General features: G+C 36.0%; 2 long non-coding RNA genes across 2 annotated transcripts in view; one reads left to right on the forward strand and one right to left on the reverse strand.

Moving 5' to 3' along the window:
• Nucleotides 1-22,132: 22,132 nt before the first annotated feature.
• Nucleotides 22,133-24,739, reverse strand: LOC125804887 (uncharacterized). The gene is made up of 2 exons (XR_007441107.1): nucleotides 24,660-24,739; nucleotides 22,133-23,191 (listed from the first exon to the last, which is right to left on the reverse strand). It is a non-coding gene; the product is annotated as an uncharacterized LOC125804887 (long non-coding RNA).
• LOC103027851 (uncharacterized) overlaps nucleotides 23,756-25,834 on the forward strand; it is a 43,947-nt gene continuing 41,868 nt past the window's right edge. The window contains exon 1 of the long non-coding RNA XR_455293.3: nucleotides 23,756-24,067. This is a non-coding gene — a long non-coding RNA (uncharacterized LOC103027851). The remainder of the gene's footprint in view (nucleotides 24,068-25,834) is intronic.

Genomic DNA, 25,834 nt, shown 5'->3' on the forward strand with positions numbered 1-25,834 from the left:
ATGATGGAATGATATCAGTGAAATAGAGAAGAAGGTTTGGACACCGGACCTTCAGCGTGTTGTTGGTTTTATCGATTTTAAAATCGCTGTACGATAATGGCCTGCACTTAGCGCTCACCTCAGTGATAAGGATGGAGCCTTCCGTCCTGCTATAGCTATCTTCAAGGCCTGGGCGCTCATAAACAAAGTGATTTATCTGGAGTTTCAGCATCAAAAAATCTACTATTTAATTATTCCAGAGGGGCCAGCAGATTCATCTTGCGCTGAGTTATGGAGCGGCTTCTTTATGATTGAAGTTGATGGAATATCGGGCCGAGAACGCGGCCATAAATCCTCAATAAGGCAAACGTTTGAGGAATCTCTCAAAATAAAAATGCAAATGTGATTAAGAAACGGTTACCTTGTGCTGATATAGCAGCTCATATTCAAAGTGGGAGCTGCCGCGTGCGTCCCTGGCAGGCGGGCGGGCGGGCAACGAGCAACGGAAATAAATATAGCCTAGCCTAGCATCGGCTGCGTGGCAACATGTGCTTTTACGGCTGCCGTTAAGAGGGGGCCCTTAATAATAAAAGTGCTCCACATTTTTTAATCTTATACCGCTGCTTTGTCTAACGAGGGGGCATAAACTTTTAGGTAGGTGGGGGGTTGGAATAAAGTGCACGCTTGGAGATGCAAATGGAGGGAGGTTGAAAATGGCATCTGTACAATGTGGAAGCTTGTTAGCAGTCAGCGCCCAACACTGAGGACAATCAAGACACCTCGTCACTTCCCTTTTATCTGCCGTCACTCGCCCAGATGAAAAATCACTATGAATTCGCAACATCCAGCTGCATTAACATAACAAAGCCCTGGAGGAGAGAGAGGGAGAGAGAGAGAGAGAAAGAGAGAGAGAGAGAGAGGCCTGTCTTCTTCAAATCTCCCAAAAGTCCCACCGACATGCTGGTAACACACACTCTCCCTCTCTTCTCTTCGTTCTCTCAAATTCTCTTTCACTCTCTCTCTCTCTCTCTCTCTCTCTCTCTCTCTCTCTCTGTTAAGACTCTCTCTCCCACACACACACACACACACACACTCACACAGAAACACACATACACACTCCGTAAGAGCAGCTGTCTGCCAGACACCTCGCGATTTCCCATTGCAGGATCTCGCCACTGCTACGCTGTCAGCACAATAGATTAGAAGCATTAAAGACAGTTGTTCTTGAAGAGCAAGAGAGAAAAGGGGGTAAAAAGGGAAAAAAAACGAAGAAGAAGAATCTTTTCCACTCCCCCTCCACCTCCTCCCTTCTCACTCTATCTTTCTCTCGCCCTTTCTCCCTCCCCCTCAATGATTCTCATCTCCTGGAAAGAAACAGGGATGAGAAGACATTATGCATATGAAAACGTCCCGTGATTTATGTATGCACGCCATGCAGATTCCATTACAGGACAGCAGGCTTGAGTGAGATTTTTTCATCTTCCTCTTCGGCCACCCTGATCAAACCTACTCGTGCTGTGCAGCTCACAGCACCGTATGGGCAGAGGGAGGGAGGGAGGGAGGGGGCAGGAGGAGGAAGGAATATTTACTACCTCAGTGCAGGACAACCTGACCAGAGGAATCATCAGAGACCACTGCTGCAGCCACTGAAACTATCATCCCCCCTCATCCTAATCCAGAGTCCTTTAATACTGAATACAGAACAATGTTGATCCAAATCAGATGCTAAACCAGGTGCTGAAATTAGAACTTATTTAGAACTTGCATGTTATTAATTAATATACATTAATTAAGCGGGGAATCAACATTCTAAACCGAGTGGCCAAACAAATTCTTCAGACCAATCATAGACTCTGGGATCCAAGGTTTACACCTTCCGCTCTGTGAACATTTGATTTCTACTATTCTTCATACCTACTCTGAGCAGGGTATGAATACTAGTTTATTCTGAGCATGCTTATATATGCATACTATACCCTGATACAGTACCAGTCAAAAGTTTAGACACACCTTCTCTAATATTACAGACATGAAAACAATTAATGAACACATATGAAATGATATAGTAAACAAAATAAGTGTTTGTCCTCCACAACAATCAGCTGACCTAAACCTGATCAACTGAGACGGTGATTTGAGGTGATTTGGGATGAGCTGGAGCTTCACAGCACAGAGGAAAAGCAGCAACTATTGTTCAGCACCTCCAGGAACTCCTTCAAGACGCTGAGAAAACTATTCCAGGTGACTCTCCCTCATGAAGACACTGAGATTAAAATACCAAGAGTGTTCAGATCTGTACTTGAAGATAAATGTGGCTTCTTAGAAGAATCTAAAATATAAAACATACTCTGGTTTGTTTAAAACTCTTTGTTTACAAAATAATTCTGCATGTGTTTCTGTATAGCTTCAATATCTTCAATATTAAATATACAATGTAAAAAAAGAAATCATAAAAACATAGAAAACACACTAAATGAGAAAAGGTTTGGTCAAACGTTTGACTGGTACTGTAATGTCAAAAGTCACAATTAACAGTGAAGAATTGTCCATGCAAAACTCGTATACCGCAGGTCAGTGCGGCGTTCTTTAGCGTCCGTGGGATACGGCAAAAGTCATGGGACATGTATGCATGTATTGTTCTTTTCGCATATCCCAGCTTAGAAATCCAAGTCCAGAGCACAGTATCAAGGAAACCTACAGCATCTCTAGAGCACAGAGGATGAAGTATTTTGCTTAAGGGTCAAAAGTGGCAGATTAGCAACCAGTTATCAAACTCACAACCCTGTGATCTGTAATCATTTACTCTAACCACTGAGCCACCACTGCCCCATTCATATACAAACTGCACTTTTATTTTATTTTCCTTTTGAGGGATTCACTTGAAAAAACAAAAACTACCTTTTAGTAGTTGACTTTGCACACATATAATTTTTTGTGCTACAAGGTCAATAATTGTGCCTTTATTAAAGTACATGTTTTAATTAGGCTAGTAGTCTAAAAGTTGTGTTAAAAAGTGTTTAGAATGAATTTAGGAACACATTAATAAACACAGTAAATGTGTCTTTCATTTTACACACCCTCCTTTTTTTGGGGGGAGGGGGGTATTTTAGGCTACTTAACACACAAATTTGTTGTTCCAGCTATGTGTGTTATATAAGTGCACATTTCTTTAAAACAGAAATAAACAATACCGACATGCTGGACACCTACCCAGATGTTACAAAGAAATTACAATATTACTTCTGTGTGTGTAATAACCAGTAAATAAAACTGTTGCAGATGGATACAGGGTTTACAGGACCCTGGATCAAAACTTCATTTATACTTTTCATTAAAATGCATTCCCAGAACTGAATTTACATTTTATGTGTAAAAAGCACATCAACACACACATCGTTTCATTTTACCGTCAGTAACCTACTACAAACAGGGTTTCTCACCAGTGTATTATACAGGGAAGGGGCAGCGAATCACCTGCACTGACTGTATGCAGATCAATAACAATCCCTCCATTCACACTTGTGTTATATGTGTTTACAATCTGTGCACTGGTCTCAAACCTCAATTAAATATTCTTTGAATGATTTGATCATAATCTAATCACAATGTGTTCAGGGTGTGTTAAACCTGGCATTTCAAGTGGTCAGGTGAAATCTGCATTTCACACCAATTAAGACTAAGAGCAGCATATGTCGGTGTAAAGTGTAAAAAGCTTGCTAAATAACTATTTAAATACTGGAAGTTATTAGTGTTGCTAACAAAAGTGTGGTTTAATCTAATATCCAATCTAATATTTGTATTACATATACAGTTCCAGTCAATGTGGACACACCTTCCCATTCAATCTATTTTTTATCCTACATTGTAAATAAATACTGAAGTCACCCTTTGAGACTATGAGAAACTACATAAGGAGTCATGTAGTAACAAACCAAAATACTCTATGAAGCATTTAGGTGGTTCTTATCTGGGGTTAAGCTGTTAACTTGTTGTTTCTGACACCGGTAACTCTGATGAACTTATCCTGTGCAAAAGAAGTAACCTTTTCCTAGGGCGGACCTGATGAGGGCCAGTATCCTCATAACGTTTTTGATGGTCTTTACTTGAGCATACTTTTAAAGTTCTTGATTTTTTTTTTGATTGACTGTCCTTCATTCCTTAAAGTATTTAACAGTTCCTGCCATAATCTGAATTAGTGCCTTACTTAAATACCTCTTTACAACATAAATGATTCTCTCAAACACATAAACACATAATTAACTCTCAACAATTTCAGCACAGCTGTTAACTGAAAATCATTGCTGGTGACTCTACCTCATAAAACTGACTGAGAAAATCCAGCCAAGATGTGGAAATCTATTATCTAAGCGAGAGGTGTCTACTTTGAAGAATCTAAAATATAAAACATATTCTGGTCTGTTTAAAACATTTTTTGTTTACTAAATAATTTTAACATGTTTTTCTTCATAATTTGGATGCATTTAGTATTAATCTACAATGCAGCACAATTTTAAAATAAAAAAACACTGTAATTAAATAAAGTATGAATATTCTAAAGGTTTGTTAATAAATGCATTCATAAATTTAAATGGAGTCTTACTATTTTACATTTTATCCAATTTTGTTATGCTATGCTTATTTAATCCCATAGTGGGTTACCTTCATGATTAGCATTTGCATAGGGTGACACTTAATCTGCTTATTGTTTGGAAATATCAGATTTATTGAGTCTTAAATACCTTAGTTTCAGGGTCAATGGAATGGTGCAGCTGTCTAAGTGCACATCATATCATTTTATCCCTGGTAATGCCTCAGCCATCTGTGGAAAGGCGTCAATAAGAGTGTAACTGCCCTTGCTTTCTCTGGGTAGAGAGGATAGCCAAAGTTGCATTTGAACTATAATATAAATTAAATAAAATCCTTAAAAATATTCTTTTTTTTAATAAAACAGGAATTTTTAAAAAAGTTTTTTTTACAGTGTGGAGCATAACAAACAAGGCTCTAACAAAATAACCTTAACAGAAAACCTTAACAGAAAATCTATACAGGATAACCGGATACATATAGCTCATCCTGACCCGAAACCAAATCAAATACACTTTAATTGGTTCTGATTGTCTATTGTATGTGCAGGATATGTATAACAGTGATCACTATAGTGTGAAACGTTTGTTATTTTGGACCTGTCAGGAGTTGGCCTACATAAACATCCTCTAAGCAGCAAGGTATCCAACACCTGCACTTTTCCCTGAATGAAACTGTGTTAGTGCTGGGCTAAGCATCTGGCAGATGATGAATCTGAATGTAATTTCAGAACCCCAGTGAAGGAGTGTGACACGTTCTTCACACAGTCCAGCTCGTTTTGCCTCAGTGAGACATATTTTTGAGTGTGCAATACACATCAGTAGGGTAAATCAAGCCCAGTCTACGCTCTCCTCCGGTGTCGTGACTTTGCATACAGGCCCCAGTGTATTGTTTGGTTTGTTAATCACATGCACGGCGAGATGAGAGAAAAGTGGTTCACAGGAGAGAAAACATAACGTCCCTCGCCCTCCTCCATCCTCCCCTCTCCTCCCCTCTCCCTTCTCCAGCCTCCAGTGATTGAGGTCAGACAGCCGTTTCCTCTCTGGCCAGCTAATGTGATTGCATCGGAGCAATCCCCCTAAACTACATCCTGCTCTGATCTGCATAGTAATTGGCTGTGCTCTCCTTGGACGTGACCTTGGTTGAGGTGCTCAGTCACTTTCCCCTTCATGCCAATCACACCAAGACGCACTTTTTTACTCTGTCTCTCAGTCTCTCTCTCTCTCTCTCTCTCTCTCTGTACTTCCTCTCCCTTCATGTTTGTATGTAGCAGCATGGGTTCACTGCACTCATACCAGAAGCACCTCCAGATACTGCATCCACAAGTAGCTCTAAATGAAGTTCTCCAAGTCTTCAGGAACTTCATTAAGCAGTATTATTAATGGAGGAAGCTTTGGAAGCTCAATTTTTCAAGTTTATTTCAAGGTATTTAAAGAGGTTTCCAATACTGCCATGCATCTATAGCTAAATATCTATACAGTCAGGTCTTTAAGTAAACAATCACTGACCCAATGTTTCATAATTTTACCTCTGTAAACCACTTAAGAGGCACACTAAGCAACCCTTGGCTGGTTTTCGTGTGAGGCTCCCCCTACAGGCTGTGAATAAATGTTGCTCTCCTGTTCTTTTTTTTTTCTCCCCATAGCTGTATGTGACTGTCTTGAACACAACAGTCCAGCAAATATAACATAAGTAACATGGCTGAAAGTAACATACAATCAGAAAAAAATCATCAGCAAACACTAGTTTAGACAGACACACTAGTTTTGTAAGTTTTATGTGTGCCAAATGCGACTAGATCTTATACTGGTTTCTGATTAATGTAGCTCAAAGTAAAACGTACTTCAAACCAAATCTGCGCCAAATAAAGAGCTATTTAGTAAAGTAAATACACATACCTGCACTGAACTTCACTTATGAAGCAAGTTTGCCAAAGGCAGTCATCTAGTTAAGCTAGCTATTAACGAAACAATGTTTAGCTAGTGAGCTAGCTATCTAGCTAACTATATAAACAAACATCCACACTAGCTACTTAGCTCTCCAGCAACAGACCACATCCATAAAAACACACAAAGCACAAACATGCACAGAAAGATAGAAATCACTTCAGTGTTTCTTACAATCAGCCTTTTATCTCTCACCATTCGGAGAAAGCTCGTCCGAGATTTTAACCCTGTGTGACTCCTCTCTGGAGAGCTCTTTTCCTGTTCCTCGTGGCTCAGACTTGAGCTTTCTCTGTTTTCTCTCTGGTTCAGTCATGATAAACCTGCATGTCTGCAGCTATCATCATTGTGATTTTTTTAGCCGCTAGCAGCTAGCCTGCCTCTCTCTTTCTCTGCTGCGTGTGGTCTAATATTTGCTAAAAAGCAGGACTGACTTGTCCTGCTTGCAATGCTTGAGACTTGTAAGCTGATGGGTGTGGGCCGAGTGTTTTTCACAAGGGCGTCCAAGAGAACCTTCATTCACCCTGTAAAGACTCATTTAATCATCAAAAACAGTATAAAATGCATTAACTAACTAACTGTTGATTTTAGTTTCCTCATTTCTCTGCAATTTTTTATTTTTTTAATGCAAACATTTTATGAAAATGTTGGTTGTTTTCTGGGGACAGCTAAAAGGTAGCACACAGGAAGTGATGTAAGAACTGTAAATTCTAGCCTTGCTAGCACTGATGTTTTGACAATTTTGCATTATATTTTGTGCTTTGTCAGATGTAATATGTAAAAATGTAAGAAGATTTTTAATTATGAAAAAATGGGACAAACTGAAAAATGCTGTTTGCATAAAAAATCCACATATGTGGTGTGAAAGCTGCAGGTTTACATGAGTAAAGACACAGTTGCATTACAATTCATCTCCACCTTTTTTTTGGGGGGGGGGGGGCAATTTCCATATCCTTAAAAAGTTACACTGTTGTAGACAGTCTGTGTCACTGCTAACATGCTCTTGTTTATCTCCTTGATTATTGAAAAATCCATCTTTGGTTAAATCCTCTATTCGTCCCGCCAACAGATTAACACTGGGTGGCTTAATTCGGTTTCTTTTAAAAATTGTGAGAAATCTGTTTCAAAAAACATCTTTTGTCAACATAATCTAACTCACATTATCCTTCAAAATTAAAAACAATGACACCAAGCGTAAGCAATGTAGTGATGAAGCCCTCTGTAACTCAGTTATGAAGTTTTAGTGCTATGTATAACTGTGTTTAGCTGTGCCACTATCTATTAGCATTTTCGTCATAATGAAACAAATTGCTAGATTACTAAACTAATAAATGATATAAATAATGTATAAATATATAAATAATAATTACATAATAACATAACAATGAAGTCACACCCTTTTAGATAGCAAGGACCTTATTAATTACTTATTAATTATTAAAAATATTCAGACATTGAAATGTTAATGAGGGTATTTTAATGTATACTAAGCATATATTTAATTAATATAAAAACAGGAATATATTTTTAGGAGGCAACGGAATGTGTGTAAACAGTTGCATTTAGTATTCCTACCATCTCAGGATCCAGCTGAAATTTTGTTAGACAGAAGATTTTTCTTAGATAGTATTTAATATTCTGAATGAAAGACTCTGATACTAACCAAAGCAAAACCACCAACAATGGCAGCCACTTGTTCTCACAACAAAAGAGACTGAATAAAGACTGTTTACTACCAACTATTTCAGTCCCACACTGTTCATATAAAACCTATAAAAAATCTATAAAAACACTTTTTTACACACTTAAACAGGACAGCAATTCAGCTGTATGAGCTGTACATATTTGTATGAGTCATAGCATGAGACAGACATAGTATAATAACAAAACAGAGGTCATTTACATATATCAGTCTTTAAAGCATGATGCTAGAAAGAATTTTTATCGCTGCAGGACCCCTCTTACAATTAAGAAGTGTAATTCACAGTTTGATCAATGCCTAAAGGACACACACATGCATTTCTGGACAAGCTGACAGATACAGAACTGGCACTAACAATAAAAGAATCATGTGGACTGATCAGATAGAGTAGCATTACTGATTATTGCATTTACGTTTACTTATGGATAATCTGTAGGATGGATTACTGTCCAAGCCAGCAGGACCAGTGAAAGACAAACCCTGAAAAAGTCGCCCTTTAATACCGAATATATAATTTATTTCACCTAAAACACCCCAGCAACTCGAGCAAACCCCCCCAGCCCTGCTTACACACTATCTCACACATACACAGAAACACACACAAGCACGCACGCACGCACACACACACACACACACACACACACACACATCAAGTTATGCAACCATGTACATATTTGCAGAAATTTGTAGAAATATAACTGTAAGGAAATTAACTGAAAATTAAACTGTTTATTTTTTACTGTTTGTGTAATTTCTTTGCCAGTAAATAGGTTTTGCTGTATTTGTTGATGTTTAATGAGTGAGGGTGGGGAAATGCTTGTGTTTAGCGACCTCATAGAACCACAAATACAGTAGCTTATGTAAATGTAGATGATCGGGCTTGCTGAACTCTTTCTCCACACAAACCTAACATTTATATATATATATATATATATATATATATAAATGTATGTTTAATCAATGCTTAATTCAGTGCTTTATCATGCGTTACATCCAGTGAGCTGCTAATTTAAATCCCTGTATTGACTGAGGATTCAGAAGGTCTCAACTACTGTCTTCTAAATAAAAACAAAGAAAATCCTGTTTTGCTGCATCTGTTCTAGTGTAATCTATAGTTTACAAGCAAAAACATTTTGATTGTCATTATAAAAGCTTTTTTATATGTGATTATTTGCCCAAAAGTTGAATAATATGTTAAATACATAATACCAAGTCTGTGTGGGATGGCAAAACAATAATTTCATAAGAGTTTTTAATGTTAGTAAAAGTACTACTGTATTAACAGCTGTACATAATGTTTTAATGAAAAGAGAATATTACTGAGGGCTACAGTATCCATGCCTCAGACTGACAACAGGCAGATTTTTAACACTGCAGATTCAGTAAAAAGGTGAATTTTTTTGCTCTATGAAGATTTTTGGCCATCTTTTTTTTTTTTTTTTGAGATCTTTCTGCAAAATGTTTCCAAGTAACCTTCTCCCCGTCCTTCTAGCAATACATCCATTTTATGTGTGATCTTTTAGAAGATAAAAGTCATATGTATATTTTATGAATGTGTGTCTCCAGAATTTCTCCCTTTCCTACCCCCCCGCACCCCCCACCCCAAGCTGAAAACAAAGGCTCGCTACTTCATATGTCCCCAGATGTCACTGACAAGGTACGTGGTGGCTTTTTCTGCTGATTTGATGTGCATTTCAAACAGGCAACTTCACAACTATGGTGCTTATTTGCAATGGAGATTCTCGCTTTTTTTATTATTCTCTGCTTTGGAAGCAAAACAGAGTGTCAAGTGAGTGACAAGTTTGTTTTCCTGTAATGATTTCTACAAACTCTTGGTCTGTTATGTTTTGTTCCTTTGCCAGTTTGACCTAGTTGCAGCTGAACGCAGCCCCATTTCTTTTCTCCCCCCACCAAACTCTCGCGCCTTTGCAGCGCAGGCTTCCCAGCGCTCACTCTTAACGTTAATCACAGTACAGATGACTGCCACACTAAATCCAACCAACGGGGGTGATTAGTTTAACTACGTCCTAATTTTCCTAATACATCATTATCCACACCCTAAAAGTCCTTCTTCAATGATTCTTTAGTGAAGGCAACGGCTCTCTATACAGAACCTGTACAGCTCAAAGAACCTTTTCAACAGATTCAACATTCTATCAAACAGATATTCACTATGGTTTAATATATCAAAATATAAACCATACTGAGTTCTATCTACAGCAGAACCCTTTTATTAAGTGCATACATAACTGTCACCCGCATTCACTCTTACAAATATCTGTCATATGAAGGATTTTTTTGAGCGATGCTGCAGAACACCCAGAACACTGAGTCTCCGTTCACCAATATATATTCGTATACATTTTTCTAAGAATTCATGTTGTGTTTTTAAACTGCAGAATTGTTCACAGCCCTGATCTTATAATGATGAATCCCATCCTCATCACAACTCAAGTCCCAAATAAGAAAACCATGCTGAACTCTTTATGGCATGAATTATATTTTACAGGAGGAAACGAGAACCACTGTTTAATCATTATTATCTAACGCAAATGGTCTACCTTTATATAAAGGCAACTAATAGAAAAAGTGCTGTTTTAGTAAGTTTACAAAAAGGATGATAGAATATCTCGAACATATACATGTTTTTATTTATGAGCCACTTATACATCTCATTTTTTATACGTAGATATTAAAAATAAATAAATATATACAAAAATATGCTATGGTCTGGTATGGTTATTATACCATAGAGAATTTGCTTGAGGGCGACACCATGCCATAAATGGTAAATCTAAAAATCTAATCTAAGTAGTGTTTTATGAAGTTTGTTCTTTTCTGCAGTTGGTAAAGAATCATATTTGTAAATAATAATTGTAAATAAACTAACATATAAACATATAAAAAATGTTTCTTTAGAGGTTTTTAAGGAAACTTAAATCGTTCTTTGCAGGAATAAATGGTTTTAGTTAATCATGGAAAACATGCAGAACATGGTTCTAAACAGCAGCAAAAGGGATTTGGCGATTTTGAGTACTATAAAGAACTGAGTTTTTGTTTTTTGTTTTTTTCCTGGGAGTGCAATATAATAGTACCTAACCAATTTACATTCTGTGGAGGTTCTCTGAACTTTTAAAGCTTTATTCAGACGTACGTATCTTATTTTTAGATTTTATTCTTACTTTAAGAAAAACTAAACTGGCTTTTCTGTATCACAGATTTTTTTTTTACATTTCTACTTTTGAAAATAGTGGGTAAAATAAAATAAAAAAACTTGAACAAAGCAAATAATTATGTGTGACTGCATACTTTTCATTATGTAGTACAAACACTTTAACAATATTCTTTCTTTATTCTCTTCTTAGCAGCTACCTACCACTCTTTAATACAACATATAAAGAAGAAAGAGGCTATAAAAAAATCACAAAGCATTTTATTTAATTGTAAGAAAGATTTAGCAGACTCTGGAGCAGCGGTGCACTCTTCTACTGTGCATCATACCCTGGAAGAGTGGACAGAAGAAAATCTTTCTTTTAAGACAAAATTCAGAACCAGAAGCATTATAAAAAAAAACAGCTCAAAGAATTATACAAACCTTAACTGTAAATGTAATTATTTTGGTAAAACACTGAATTGATTTTTAAAGTACATTTTTTTAAAGCAACATTGCAAAACAAGCCTGCTGCATTTAAATTCAAATAGTTTATTGTTATGTGGACAGTAAGAAACAAGTTTCCTCGTACAATGAAATTCTTTCTTTGCTCCTCGTCATGTGTGCCTCATAAAGATAATAGTAGAAAATATACAATAAAGCAAGAAATAATAAACTAACTAAATATAAATATTAAATTGGTGTTACATTTACATCCAGGATGGAAATATGTACATGATAACAGTAATGTGTTATGGATATTATTCACAAGTTAGTACATGATTATCTACAGCAGTGAAATATGAAAAAGTAGCAAAAAGTTCAAATATAACTCAAAAGAGCAGTGCAATCAAAATAATCCAATAATAACATAGAAATATAAGTATTGTGCACAGAAAAATGGATGAAAACTGCCCCAAACTACACCTGAAAGACTTGAGTATAGATTGTTATACTCTCCAAAGGGGGTGCTACTGAGTGAAGTCTAGTGAAGTTATTATAAAACACTCAAATTTACTAACTATAAATGTTAGCTTCCTAAGATCTCCTGTTTTTTTTCCGCAATGGAATAATTGAGGAAGAATGCAGTCAGCTCCCATCACTTTGCATGTACAGTTACCAATTAGTAATCCTTAGGGTGTAATAAAAGTCACAGTGCATAAATGGGTTAAAGAAATGTATCATCTTTTAATTTAATGCGTTTAGGAAATCAGGTCATTCTTTACTTGCTTAACTATGTAAAGTAATTTGATTAGGGTGACCTCTGTATGTAATATAACCTCCAAATTGGAATTTTTGCATCTTTTATTTAACACAATTTCAGAAATGCCAACATTGTAATGTCCTTTACATTGTGTGGAGCTTTTTAAATCTATAGCTTTGTAACATGATAAAATGCATCTGAAAAATGTAAAATGACAAATTTCTTTGTCCTATAAACTTAGTGTTCTAGAAAGACGGCGATGATGGATTCAACCTTTTTTTTTAGTAAATCATTTTCATTGGTAAATTTATTGAGTTCGGTTGTGCAAATTTCTGCAGAAGTAAAAAACCACAAAAGCTATTATATCTGCAAACATTGTTCATGTTGCCAGTAATGAATGTCTTTTTATTAGGTCCCAGAGGAAGTTGCAGCCGCCAAGGGATCAGCACACCCAGCAGATTTAGCTGGAATGTTCTCAACCGTATTCAAAATGGAGGAACGCTTTGTTATAAGAGCAAACTGCATCCCTTGGGCTGTCTCTCAGCATAAGCCATGGGCTGTGATGACTTTCTCACACCAAAGCAGCACCTCTCTCTCTCTCGCTCTTTCTCTCTCTCTTTCTTTTCCTTCTCCCGTCCTCTATCGCTCGCTCTCAGAGCCATGGTGGCATAATTGTGCCACAGGGTTTTAGACGCTGACATATTTGTCACCTGGAGATGTGCCACTGCAATCTCTAGACGAGGCTCTACTTCCTGTTTGGGGGTCTCATATAGGGAGGCTCTTTGTTGACTTTTTCGCTTTTGCTCTTTTTTTGTCAGGAACTGACAATTTGGGAAAGTTTTTTTTTTGTCTTTAACTTTTTCCCCACAATTTTGAGTGAGACCAGAGATAGACCAGTGTGTCTCAGACATCTGAATAGATGTTTCCATTTGAGGAGTTTAAACGGAGCTGATTTATGTGCCCTGTAGTATTTTTATAGCACACCATTTTTCCATTCAATGATTGAAACTGATTTTTTTACACAGCTCAATGCATTATATAGTCAAAAACTAAATGACATTGTTTCAGTTCAATACAAAATATTTTTTCTAAATAAACTCAATAAACAAAAATGTGACATTTGATAGGCAAATCGTAGCTTTCTCTCAATGACTGACCTAAACTAAACATTATATATAATAGTATGAAACATGTAAACAAGTACTTAAACATTAGTAAATACAGGTATGTCTATATTACAATAAAACAAAATTTAAAAAAAAAAAAGATCAAAAACATGTTGGTTTTGGAAGTATATAATATCCCACCCTCCAGTGAAAATACACCTAATGTTCATGCCACTGGGTATAAATATCTGTAATAAAATATCTTTTCATTTGTAAAAGCAGGGTCAAGAACTCGATCAAAAAGTATTTTGAAACACAGTTTGGTCTAGCAAATCCAGTTCTTTTGTAAACCAAGAACCAGTGTGAGTGTCAAGACATTTTCATGATTCCTGCTCAATATTTTGGGCACTGTTTAGCTTCACTGACCTGCTCAGTCGACTCCCACAATCACAGGCCTCACATTTAATATATAAAATAATGACTCTATACACAACCACTGACTTTTCTACAAGCTAGCAATCATGCGACTCAAGCTAATGTTTATCTGTAGTTTAAAAACGGTGAGGGAAGTGAAGTTCAATCGGAATTATGACGGTATTTGGTGGCCTGGTTAGGGCTGTAATCTCTCAAAAGCAAAACAAAAATAAAAACGATGATCAGAATTCAGCTCATTCGCAATCGACCCCTGGCATGCCGGAGGAAATGTATATCAGAGATTTAAACACCAATAAGGCTCATACATATCTGTGTACGTGGAGAACGGGCGTCTATGCAGCTCGGAGATAAGCTCATTGCATTCTGTATGCTGACCTAATTGTATCCAGACTTATCCTTCTCCTCGTGGCTTGCTCCGCCACTTCATACCGCTTCATTTCTTCATTCAAATTATTCATCAGGCAAGCGTTTGGGTTTATTTCTCTCTCACTTGCTTTGTTTTGATACCTTTGGTGTGCTCTGGTGGGATTTGAGCAGAAGAGGAAAAAGTGCTTCTTGTTTTCTATCTGTCTCTCTCTTTCTCCCTCCCTCTCTTTCTCTCTCTCTCTCTCTCTCTTTTGCCTAACACTATTGTTGAAACACCTTAAGTCCCAGGTGTGGGGGGGGATGCAGGACTGAAATGCCTGCCCTATTTAAATGCTTCAAAGGAGGCGTACGAGAAGCATCTGTACGATTGAGCCCCCAGATACGGCTCTACCTGTGATGCTTACTTCCTCCATTTGATTATTTTTTCCCCTTTAAGAAAGTTTCCATTGTTGCAGAACTGAATATATAAAATGGCGAGGGGCTTTTTTGTCATTTACATTTGCATTCCTAGCCATTGTGGCCCGTTTTTGACAAATAATCGTAACAATAGTGGACGAATAGGGAATGTGTAACGAACCATCTGTCTGGTGACGTTCACAAAGTGAGGAAAATAATGAGGCCACTGTGGTGAGCAGTTTAATAACGCAAACACTATAGTGTGAACTTTCCCAAGGTTCCCTTAGTCTCTACATTTCTTACTGTCTTCAAGTGATGACTGAAGACCCACAAACTGCCATAAAGACTAGCAAGAGCACTTACTTAAATATTATTAATGCATTTATTTACATCTCTGTTATTTCATTCATACAGCTCTGGGGGGAAAAAAATACCACTTAAATAATATATATATATTTTTTTATTTTACCAAATTGAAAACCTCTGGAATAAATGATGAATGATGATGAATGATCACAGGCCATCAAACCAAGCTGAACTGCTTGCATTTTTGCACCAGGAGCGCAGGCATAAAGTTATCCAAAAGCAGTGTGTAAGACTGGTGGAGGAGAACATGCCAAGATGCATAAAAACTGTGATTAAAAAACAGGGTTATTCCACCCAATATTGATTTCTGAACTCTTAAAACTTTATGAATATGAACTTGATTTCTTTGCATTATTTGAGGTCTGAAAGCTCTGCATCTTTTTTATTATTTCAGCCATTTCTCAGTTTCTGAGAAATGGCTTTATTTTATAGAATAAAACAACAATGTTCATTTTACTCAAACATAAACCTATAAATAGCAAAATCAGAGAAACTGATTCAGAAACTGAAGTGTTCTCTTATTTTTTTCAGAGCTGTACTTCTTTTATTATCATTTTGTGTTGGGTAAAATAAAAAATAAATGTCAGAGCTTCTAGTTGGCTGTGTCGGAGAATCTAGTTGTGTGTATTGGTCAGCACTACATAGAGGAACTTTTTTCTAGTGTAAGTGGCTTCAATTCTATGAAACAATGGTGACACACTGTAAGACTCCATTTACACACCTGGTCAGAAGGACTTTAGCCACATTCACTGCACCGTACTTGATAGATAAATGCATCTCCACTTTGTCAGATAGAAATCTGATTATGTAAGTCTGTTTACTGCAAGGCAATTTCTATTGGTGTTCTGAATGTACTAGGAGGAGTTTCGGTTGTCAAACATGTCTTGGAGAGATGCATGTGTTCACACTGCTGTAACGTTGCCTAAATGTGTCTCAGATCACCACCTGAAGAGGTTTGAGTGATGGGATTTGTATCTGTTTTAAACTGGGTGTCTTGGGTGTGTTTACTCCTGTATTTTTAGGCGGTTTATCCAGATATCAAGACACATAAAGTGACCAGATGTAAATGGGTTCTAAGAGTACTTTTAAAGTAGTAAGAATGCATGGCTAGTCAATAAATGTATTGATACACTATATGGCGAGTAGTATTGGGACACCTACTCATGCACTGCTCCTTCTGAAATCAAGAGTAATAAATGGATCTTATTCTGCTTTTGTTGGAGTAACTGTCTCTACTGTCTAGAGAAGGCATTCTACTAGATTTTGCAGTGTTGCTGTGAGGATTTGATTGCATAGGATTTAACTGCCAACCCATCTCTAACTCCCCAAATTAACCCAAAAGTAACACCACTGATAACATTTGTCCTGCTCCCACATTTTAGCCAACATTCGTTACAAGAAAAGACATATAGTGGAGATCAGGCCACTTACATTCTTACTGTTAATCATGCTATTCATTTTTCATAAACACAAAGCAAGAATAAAAATATAAAAAAATGTTAGGCTGTACTTTGTTGCAGACAGAATGGTAAAAAGTAAACAGCCTCTATAAACCAACACTTTCATCTATTAAAAGTTGACAGACCATGACAGATTCCACCATTTCTGTAGCACAATAACATGTTTCTTCACACGCGTTGCTTCACTTATATTTAGAATGAATATTATAGAGATATTTCCAGCAACAGCTGGAATTCATGCATTTGCAAAGAGTTAGTTTCACAATCTGTTCCCCAATCCTACCTATTCTTTCGTGCTCGTCAGTCGTTTTATCCTGACTTATATCTTAACTCCAAGATGGCAGCTTTAGGAGAACTGATACTGATACCATGAAACTATGTATATAAACAATCTTTTTTAATAAACTACATGCACACTTTTCTCAGTTCTCAATGCTTTATTTTAAATGGCATGTCTCTTACCAATGATGTGTGTAGCTACTTTTGAGTTTGTTTATGATAGCAACACTATGCCCCTATCACTAGTGTTATAAGCGTGTTGGGAGCATCGGCTAAAAGCGCTGTATTTCAGAATGCTGGCAGAGAACAAAGGGGGGATATTCGACAAAAGTTCTTACTCATTATCATGTTTCACTACAACTCAAGATCATTTCACATCAGATTTCTTCTTTAAAGGGATTCCCAAGACAAGATGACAAGGTGGACATGTTTACATAGCTTTATATTCCTATCAAAAGAGCTTAGTGAAAAATTTAAATGCTATATGACATATTAGGAATTTGTCTTATAAATAACTGCATTACAGATTTAAAAGCACTTAAAAGAATTATTCAGCTTAATCAGGCAGCTCTGCAGACATGGAGCAAAAAAATCACCTCTTACCTCAAATTAAACTGTAAAAATTGTACAAAAAGTTCATTAAAGTGAAGATTAACATTCCTCTATATTTGTATTAATGTGTTTATTCAGTGTAAATCTTAAGAAATGTATTGTCTCACAGTGTTTTAATGAAATTTAAATAGCTATGCTATGGACACAAACGGTAGGCTATATAGATATTGTCCCAAATGTATTTGTGGGTGTATGTTCACAAAAATGAGACAAAAACGCGGGACCAACAGTTCATCACAAACACAAGCAAGAAGCCATGAAAAAATAAAGAAAGCAAAAAAATAAAAAAACGCACACAAAAATACGCTAACAAAACCCCAAAGTGTCAAAAAACGTACAGAGACAGGAAGACACTTCCTTGCATCAGAAGCAGAGTGTGTGTGTATGGTGTGAAGGTGAGAGGAGTGTGTGTGTGTGTGAGTGTGTGTGTGTGTGCTGCTATTTGCATGCAGGCTGGGCAGGGCACACAGCGACCCTGCGGGGATTCAGGAAGAAAGAAAGGAAGCCCGCAGCAAGGCGGGAGGGCGACAACAGCTGCTGTGCGGCGAGGGACGAGTGTACGCGCGCTCATCAAATCTTGTCACTCACATTTCTCCTAATTAACAAGCATCTGCTTCCTCATTTCATTTACACGCTTCTCACTGACCTCTAACCCGAGCAAACCTGAGCGGCCGCAGCCTCCCTGCGGGAGAAACTGGCAACCGGAGCCGCCACCCGAGCCCCGCAGATACGCCGCGTTCACAAAACACACATTAAAATGCAGAGTGGAAAGGTTGTGCAAAGGATGCGTGTTTTCAGATGCTAATCATCACAGTTGCTAATTTCTTATTGCTGCAAATTTCTACCACCAGATCTGTGACACAAAATTACTGCAAACTTCTACACAGGCGATTCCGACAATACACACCTAGATACAGGATGTAAGAGTGACTGATCTCAGGCAGTGCTAAACAATGTGTTATCTAATGCTAATTACAACAGTTGCTAATAATTAATTGGCTGAAATTTCTTCTCAGAATAGCCCAAAGCCAGGAGGAGCATTTTCTGATGCTAATCAACATAGATCATCATTTCTAAGGTGCAGAGATCTTAGATTCTTAGACCTCTGACCCCATTTACACCTGGTCACATCATGACCATACTTACCACACTTAATAGTCTCCACTTAGTCAGACTGAAACCTGATTGATGTGTGGGACGGACAGATATTTGTAAAGTACTATAGACCCAGAATATAAAAGTGCTTTGTTAAACATCTACAAAAGTGAATTGAGTAGAAGTAGAAATGTTCTTTAAGTTCCACATTTAAGTGAAAGTAATAAATTATTCAACATTTTATGTACTTAAGTATTTAAATAAGTAGTTTATTGTAAAATGTAGTGCTGAATTACTGAAAGTAAAAGTACAGTACTGTGTTATTAGTGTAGTCTTTAAAGAAAGCAGTGGAAAGTTCTCAGAGTGAAAGTCAGAACAGGAGCTGAGAGATCTTCTTATATAAACAGCTTGATTACTTGATTCACAGAGTGAGAAGTGAGGAGCTTTAACAAACCCAGTGACGGTGCCATCAAACCACTATAATCCGAGTTTGTATTTATTCCTAACATTTTTATACTTGTATTGCAGAAGAAAAAATAATACTCCAGTTTCAGAGTTCAGATACAGCATTTAAGTACTTAAGTACAGTAATAAAGTAATTCTACTGGTTCTTCTATGGTACTATTCATCTCTGTTTGGTACTGTGCTGTGTGAAATAAATCAGAATTCTGAGTTTCAGCTGATAAACTTGGCAATGATGTACAGCATGAAGACGAGTTCTGTTTGTACTGAGAGGAGTTTTGGTTGTTGAATGTGAATTGGAGGGTTAGACATAGTATTTACACTGCTATAACATGCACAGCGTGAGTCAAAAGTCGCAAAAAATTATTTTAATTCCAGAAACAAAACATGGTGGCTTTCAGAAGGCGACCATGAGATGGTCTAAAAGATGGACCTCATCATCCATTACTTGCTGGGGTGTTCAGATGTGTCATTTTCCATTTGGTTCATTTATAAGCATGTCCTGCATCTTCTGATTCACCCTTTAGTTCAAATGCATCTCAGACAATCATCTGAAGTGGTTTGAGTGATCAGATTTGTATATGTTCTAAATGAGTCTTGGGTGTGTTTACACTTGTATTTGTATGTGGTTTGGCCTCATCCAGATATAATCTTGATACTCAAAACCATTAGTGACCAGATGTATACCTACATGTTCATATCCTCGCTGTCCAATGAAAAACACTCAAAATCATCTCAAAATAGCAACTTTACAGGAGAGAGAGAAAACCTTGTAAACTTTTAATGGAAGTCAATGTAAAAAGAGTTTATTTCAGGTTATTTTGAAGAGTTTTTATTGGTCCGTTCATCAAGAAATTGACACAGTGTCAGGGACAGTTTGTCTGCTCAAATTATGAAGTAAACTAAAAATCGACAAAAATGGAGATAAGTGTTTTTCATTGGAAAGCGACGATATACATGTCTTACAGTTGAGCTAAAGCACTACTTCCGATAAGTCATATCTCCAAAAGGACAACTAAACACGTGAAGGAAAGTCAAAAATATGTATCACAAATCATTTGAAGCATTCTATTTGTCTATTTGTAATGAAAATCTCTACAGGAATCTTTATTTTTTACTCAGATTTTAAAAAGTGTTTTCAACACCAATCAACACTGTTGCTAATTTTAGGGTATAAATATCAACTTCTATATACCTGAGAAACAAATTTTATTCAGAACATTTAGAAAACCATCATTAAGATTTTAAGGTGGGTTAATACATGTTCTGTACAGCACTAACTCAGCACACATGCTCATTTACACAGTGCACAAATTTACATTGTATAAATTCAAACACTCAAATATTTGAAATGTGGTTATTAATAGTGCAAGATGAAGAATTAAGCAATGGTAATAAATGGGTAGCAAAATTATTTTGTACATTTTTTTATCCATTTTATTTTTACCCAGAACATTCAGAAAATAAATAAGAACATACAAACTAAGTATGTTAAACAAGGTCATGATGTGTATTCACATCTGTATGTTTAGTGCTCCAAATACAATATATATCCAAATGTTTTGATCCCCCCCTTCTAATAATGAATGCAATCAGCTATTTTAATCACTAAGATGCATCCATTGCTGAAACAATGTGAAACGATGTGCAAAAGCTTACACACAGTTTGTTTAGTCCCTGTAATGAAGTACTGTCAGTAGATCAGAACCCTCTGGAGCAGATAAAAATGAACCTACTGGCACCATGGCTAATACCCGGTGTGGGCTATAGAGGAATAAACTTTCCCAGTATTGAGGTGTGGAGCAGTGGAACTGTGTTCTCTGGAATTATGGTATCTCCATTTTTTACTTTTGGGGTAAGTTGGGAAGTCAGGGAACAAATGCAGCATAAACTAATTTTTAATACCCATGATTTCAGAGAAAGCAATGAATGAACTGGTGACCCAATGCTTCTATCTATGTTATTCATAAATATCTATCTATCTGTTTATTTATTTATTTATTTATTTAGTTAGTTAGTTAGTTAGTTAGTTAGTTAGTTAGTTAGTTAGGTATTGGTTTATTTATTTATTTAGTTACTTTTTTTTATTTTTTTATTTGACTACCCATCAGACATCTGCTGTCCTGTGCTCGATGTGAGAGCCTAGCAATGAGGTGGCTTTAATGAAGTGATGTGGGTGCTTTAAAATGATAAAATGACGTTAAACTGAAATTTCATTAAACTTATAAGTAAAAGCAAATGTGTATAAACTCTTGTGGTTTTAAAGAAAAATGCATTTATTGTGCAAGTAAATCTCTGAAAGTCCTTTTAAAATTCTGACTGATCTGGAAGTCATGTAAATCCATAAGCTAGTCAGCTCTACCAGTATATTTACTAAGGCCCTGAGATACAGGTCAGGATGTAAAGTATATGAACACAGAAGTAGATGCACACCTGCAGTCAGAGTTTATGCTAAATAAGGAGGTCTGGTCTGGAGTGAAGAAAAGCTTTGAAATACAGTTTAGTATAGTTTTCTACTAGTTGAAACATAGAAGCAATGCACAGTAAAATAAAACGCACACATGAAGACATGATATAATATCTGTATTTGTAACTGTATTTGTTTAGGATGTATAAAATGTATAAAATAAAAAAACAAATCCACCACATTATCTAAAATGTGAATAAAATTCAGATCATTCCTGATCACATTCCTGATCACAAAAGGTGTGCTCCAGTGCAGAAGGCATATACTGTAATTCCGCGCTGCACTCTCCTGATAATGAGTTTACACTCATTACAGTTTCTATCACCTCTTCTTAGAATTAGTGTTAAGTATTTATTACAGAGTAATGTACATTTTCCTACATTTTGTCACATGCACTGAAAATCACCTGCATTCACAGTACAGTATGTGTACTCCTTAATCACGCTGTACATGGCTCCGGGTATTTTTAAGCTCAAATAATTAAGATGTATTCAAATTGACAACAAACAAGACGTGAATGTCATGTTTTTCTTTTTTTTTATTATTTCTTTTTTTTTTTGCTGTCGTTCAGGTCCCCTTATTTGATATGGAAAAAATAGATTTGAAAGCATTGTGGCTTTCCTTCCTGTTTTTTTCAGTCGTCAAAATTGTTTCACAGCCAAAAAGTGACTTGATTGAAGCTCAGATTCATTAAAACTTAATTAATATGCATCATTATGTAAATGAGACTGCCGTTAATGAGTTTTTAAAAGAAGCATTCCTTAATTAGTTCACTTTTAATGGCATCATCATTTATCTTTCCCTTCTTTGAAGCAAAATGATGTGCAAGAGCAGCCAGTATCAAAATGCTAATCTGTGTTTTATGATTTCGATCTTACTGATTTTCGGGCGACTGGCACGACGGTTTTTAATGAAAGGAGGTGTTTGCGTTTTCCTGCTCGCGTGTGAAATTTGAACATACATGCGGCCTGTCTGTCTGTCTGTCTGCCATTCTCTCTCTCTCTCTCTCTCTCTCTCTGCCTCGTGGCCTTTCCCACCAGGCTGAAGTTACACACAAGAAAACATTTCAAAACAGTGTTTTCTGCGCTGAAGCGGCTTGCTGCTCATTAGACAGGCCCCGCCACAGCAAACAGCACGAAAACAATTAAAAGCACATGTGTAAATCCTGTGCATGGCACCATCGAGTCAAATGTTGTGTGGTGGCTGTGAAAAGTCATCAACAGCTTTTTTTTTAAGAGCAAGAGAGAGATACAGAGAAATATATATATATATATATATATATATATAGAGAGAGAGAGAGAGAGAGAGAGAGAGAGAGAAAGAGAGAGAGAGAGAATTGCACTCATTATGTGCCAAGAGCCCTGCTGAGAGGGGGAGATTTCCTCTGTTTGGCGACGCAGCTACCTGCCTTCTTCCTGTGAGAACCAGACGCCGTCCGCTCCCACCAAACAGCAAAGCAGAAACAAGTTCTGATCCTCAGATTCTTAGTGCAAATGCAAACTTCAGCCATTCCTAATAGACAGTGCAGCGCTCTCCTACACTGTGTTCAGGTCCCTCAGCCAGACGTGTCTGTGTGTGCTCCATCTGTATAAAAACACGAACAAGCCTGGACCAGTTTACACATATTTAACTTTTTGAATACATTACATTCATTTATTAAATAATAGGAATCTTAAAGATAAACATAAAACATACCAGGCACAGTTCTTTAACTGCAACTAAACCCCCAATTTTGAGACTAGTATATTAATAATTAATTGCTGATAAAAATAATAATAATAATAATAATAATAATAATAATACAGTAGCTTAGCAGTAATACAGTTAAGACACTAAGGTTTACAATTACAGTTTAGAACAGTACACCTTAAAGTTGCAGTAATAAATCTAAACATCAGTGCTTTTCAGCTGATTAATGACTGACTTAAATTTCTGCCTTTTTTTTTTTAAAATATGAAACATCAAACAGATGTAAAAATACATATACTGAAATATTTGTATTTTTATTTTTTATGTAATCATTGTGAGTTAGTATTGTAATTCTATGCAATATAAAATAATATAATATATGCAATAGTATACTGTAGCAGAATAAACAGATCGGCTTGTATATGCAATAAAAATGTATATAGTAATTATTATTATTATTGTGATTATTATTATTACTATTGTTTGTTGTTGTTGTTATTGTTGTGAAATTCCTTCACCAGCATTGTAGTGCTTCTCATTATTTAGATGTGCGTTGCCGTGGAATCAATTCTCAGAGACACATATAAATTACTGTTTAACGAGACGCCATATTCCATAAATTATTCAAAACACCTGGGATTACAATATGAGATCAAATGATAGGAAAGAAAGAGTACTCTGCTGGAGGCAGCGTGAACACCAGCCATCACACTCTCGTTTTGATGTTAAATAAGGCAGTCGCTCGGCGAGCTGCTCAGACAGGAATAATTGGTAAGTAACCGCCTGCACCATTATTCCCTCTTTTGGCTCAAGTTTCTAAGAGGACTTGGCCAAATGTACTGACTGCATTACTGTTCAGCACTCAGATCTGCTGAGTTTAAAATTCTGCATGAGCTGTAATCTATTTCATTACTCTTCTCCTTATTGTTTTATATGTGTTTTTTATTATTATTCTAAACATTTCCTGATGCATATTCTTACTCATTTGCAAGAATGTATTATTGTCTGTTACAGCCACAGAGATATATGAAGCTAAAAATGCCAGTTAAATATTTTAATGTCATTAATAACTTTAAACAGGAATAGACTCCATTGCCAAGCAGCACCTTAATACAAATTTTAATGCATTTGAGAAATGGTAAGCTCTAAATAAAAGCTAAAAATTAAAACCTTTACATTATGCAAAAGCACACTGAGCAACTTGTATGGTATTATATTTCAGCTACTATAACTATTCTGCATGTAAAACATTATTATGGTATGTTAATTAATATGTTTTTCAGTACTCAGACTACAATAAAATAAATAAAAAGCATTTCTAAAGAATGAAGCTGCATGTAATTTAGAGAAAGTTGATGCTCACCACGTCGATGACACTGTAAAATAGTTTGAACATAAAAACAAGTAGATAAGGATGAACATGTGTGTGTGTGAGTGTAAGTGTGTGTACATGTGAGATTCATCAGTACTGTACACACACTGGAACATCAGTAATGTGCAAAGTGAGGGTAAATCTTAAAAAGTGTACTAGAGCGCCCCCAGTGGGCCACATTTTATTCTTTCTTATAGACACAAACTTCTCACTACATAAGAGACTGGGTGACCACAGCTGTGGCCAGTTAACTATTTTTGATTAAAGAAATACAGAAATATTTCTAATAACCATTACTTAAATGAGTCTAAATTACCTTAATCATTAGAATATATTTTTTTATTAAAATTAAAATGTTTTGAATGCACTGCACACAAAGCATTCTAATAACTGGGAACAGAGCGAATTACAGTAATGAGTTAAATAAAGATATTTATTGTTGTTTTATGCCTTCAGTAAAAGAGTCTTGCCGACCAGAGTGCAGACTGTAAAATATTTATATTTTATATTTAATATTTAATATTTATAGTCTGGTCTGTTAATATATCTGCTAGTTGGTTAATATAAAAAAAATCAGTTAATATATCTACTATAGTCATCTAATATATATCTGTTTTTCTGATAGTATATCTACTAGATGGCTAATACGTTAGAAAATTGTAATATGTAATACTGTAACCAGTAGATATATTCACTAACAATGTGTAAATCAGCAGCTAATTTGCATAAGTATATGTACACTGGAAATTACAAATTTGTACTTGCTTACAATTTAATTCATATTCACTTGTTAATATATTCACTAGCTAGCTGTTAATATATATGTTCTGTTTGGCTGATATATCAACTGGTCAACTAACATATCATCATAGCAAAACTATCTTCAGAATGTCAACATAACAGGAGAAGGAAAAACCTTTCAGTAGGAGACAATATTGAAATATTATATTAATCTGTTTTTCACACAATCAAAAAAACTACTGGTAGATTAAAATTATGTTAATAAAAAGTTAAAAGCAAAAAAATGGAGATACAAAGCTTTTGTCCGACAGAAAAGATCATGTAAATGCAGTAGTCAGCAAATATTTTCTCTGAATGACTAATACACACACACGCATTTACTAATTTAGAACATAAACAGCTAATCTACATCTAGTACTTGAATG

The sequence above is a fragment of the Astyanax mexicanus genome, chromosome 1, assembly GCF_023375975.1.
Source record: "Astyanax mexicanus isolate ESR-SI-001 chromosome 1, AstMex3_surface, whole genome shotgun sequence".
In the NCBI taxonomy this organism is placed as follows: domain Eukaryota; kingdom Metazoa; phylum Chordata; class Actinopteri; order Characiformes; family Acestrorhamphidae; genus Astyanax; species Astyanax mexicanus.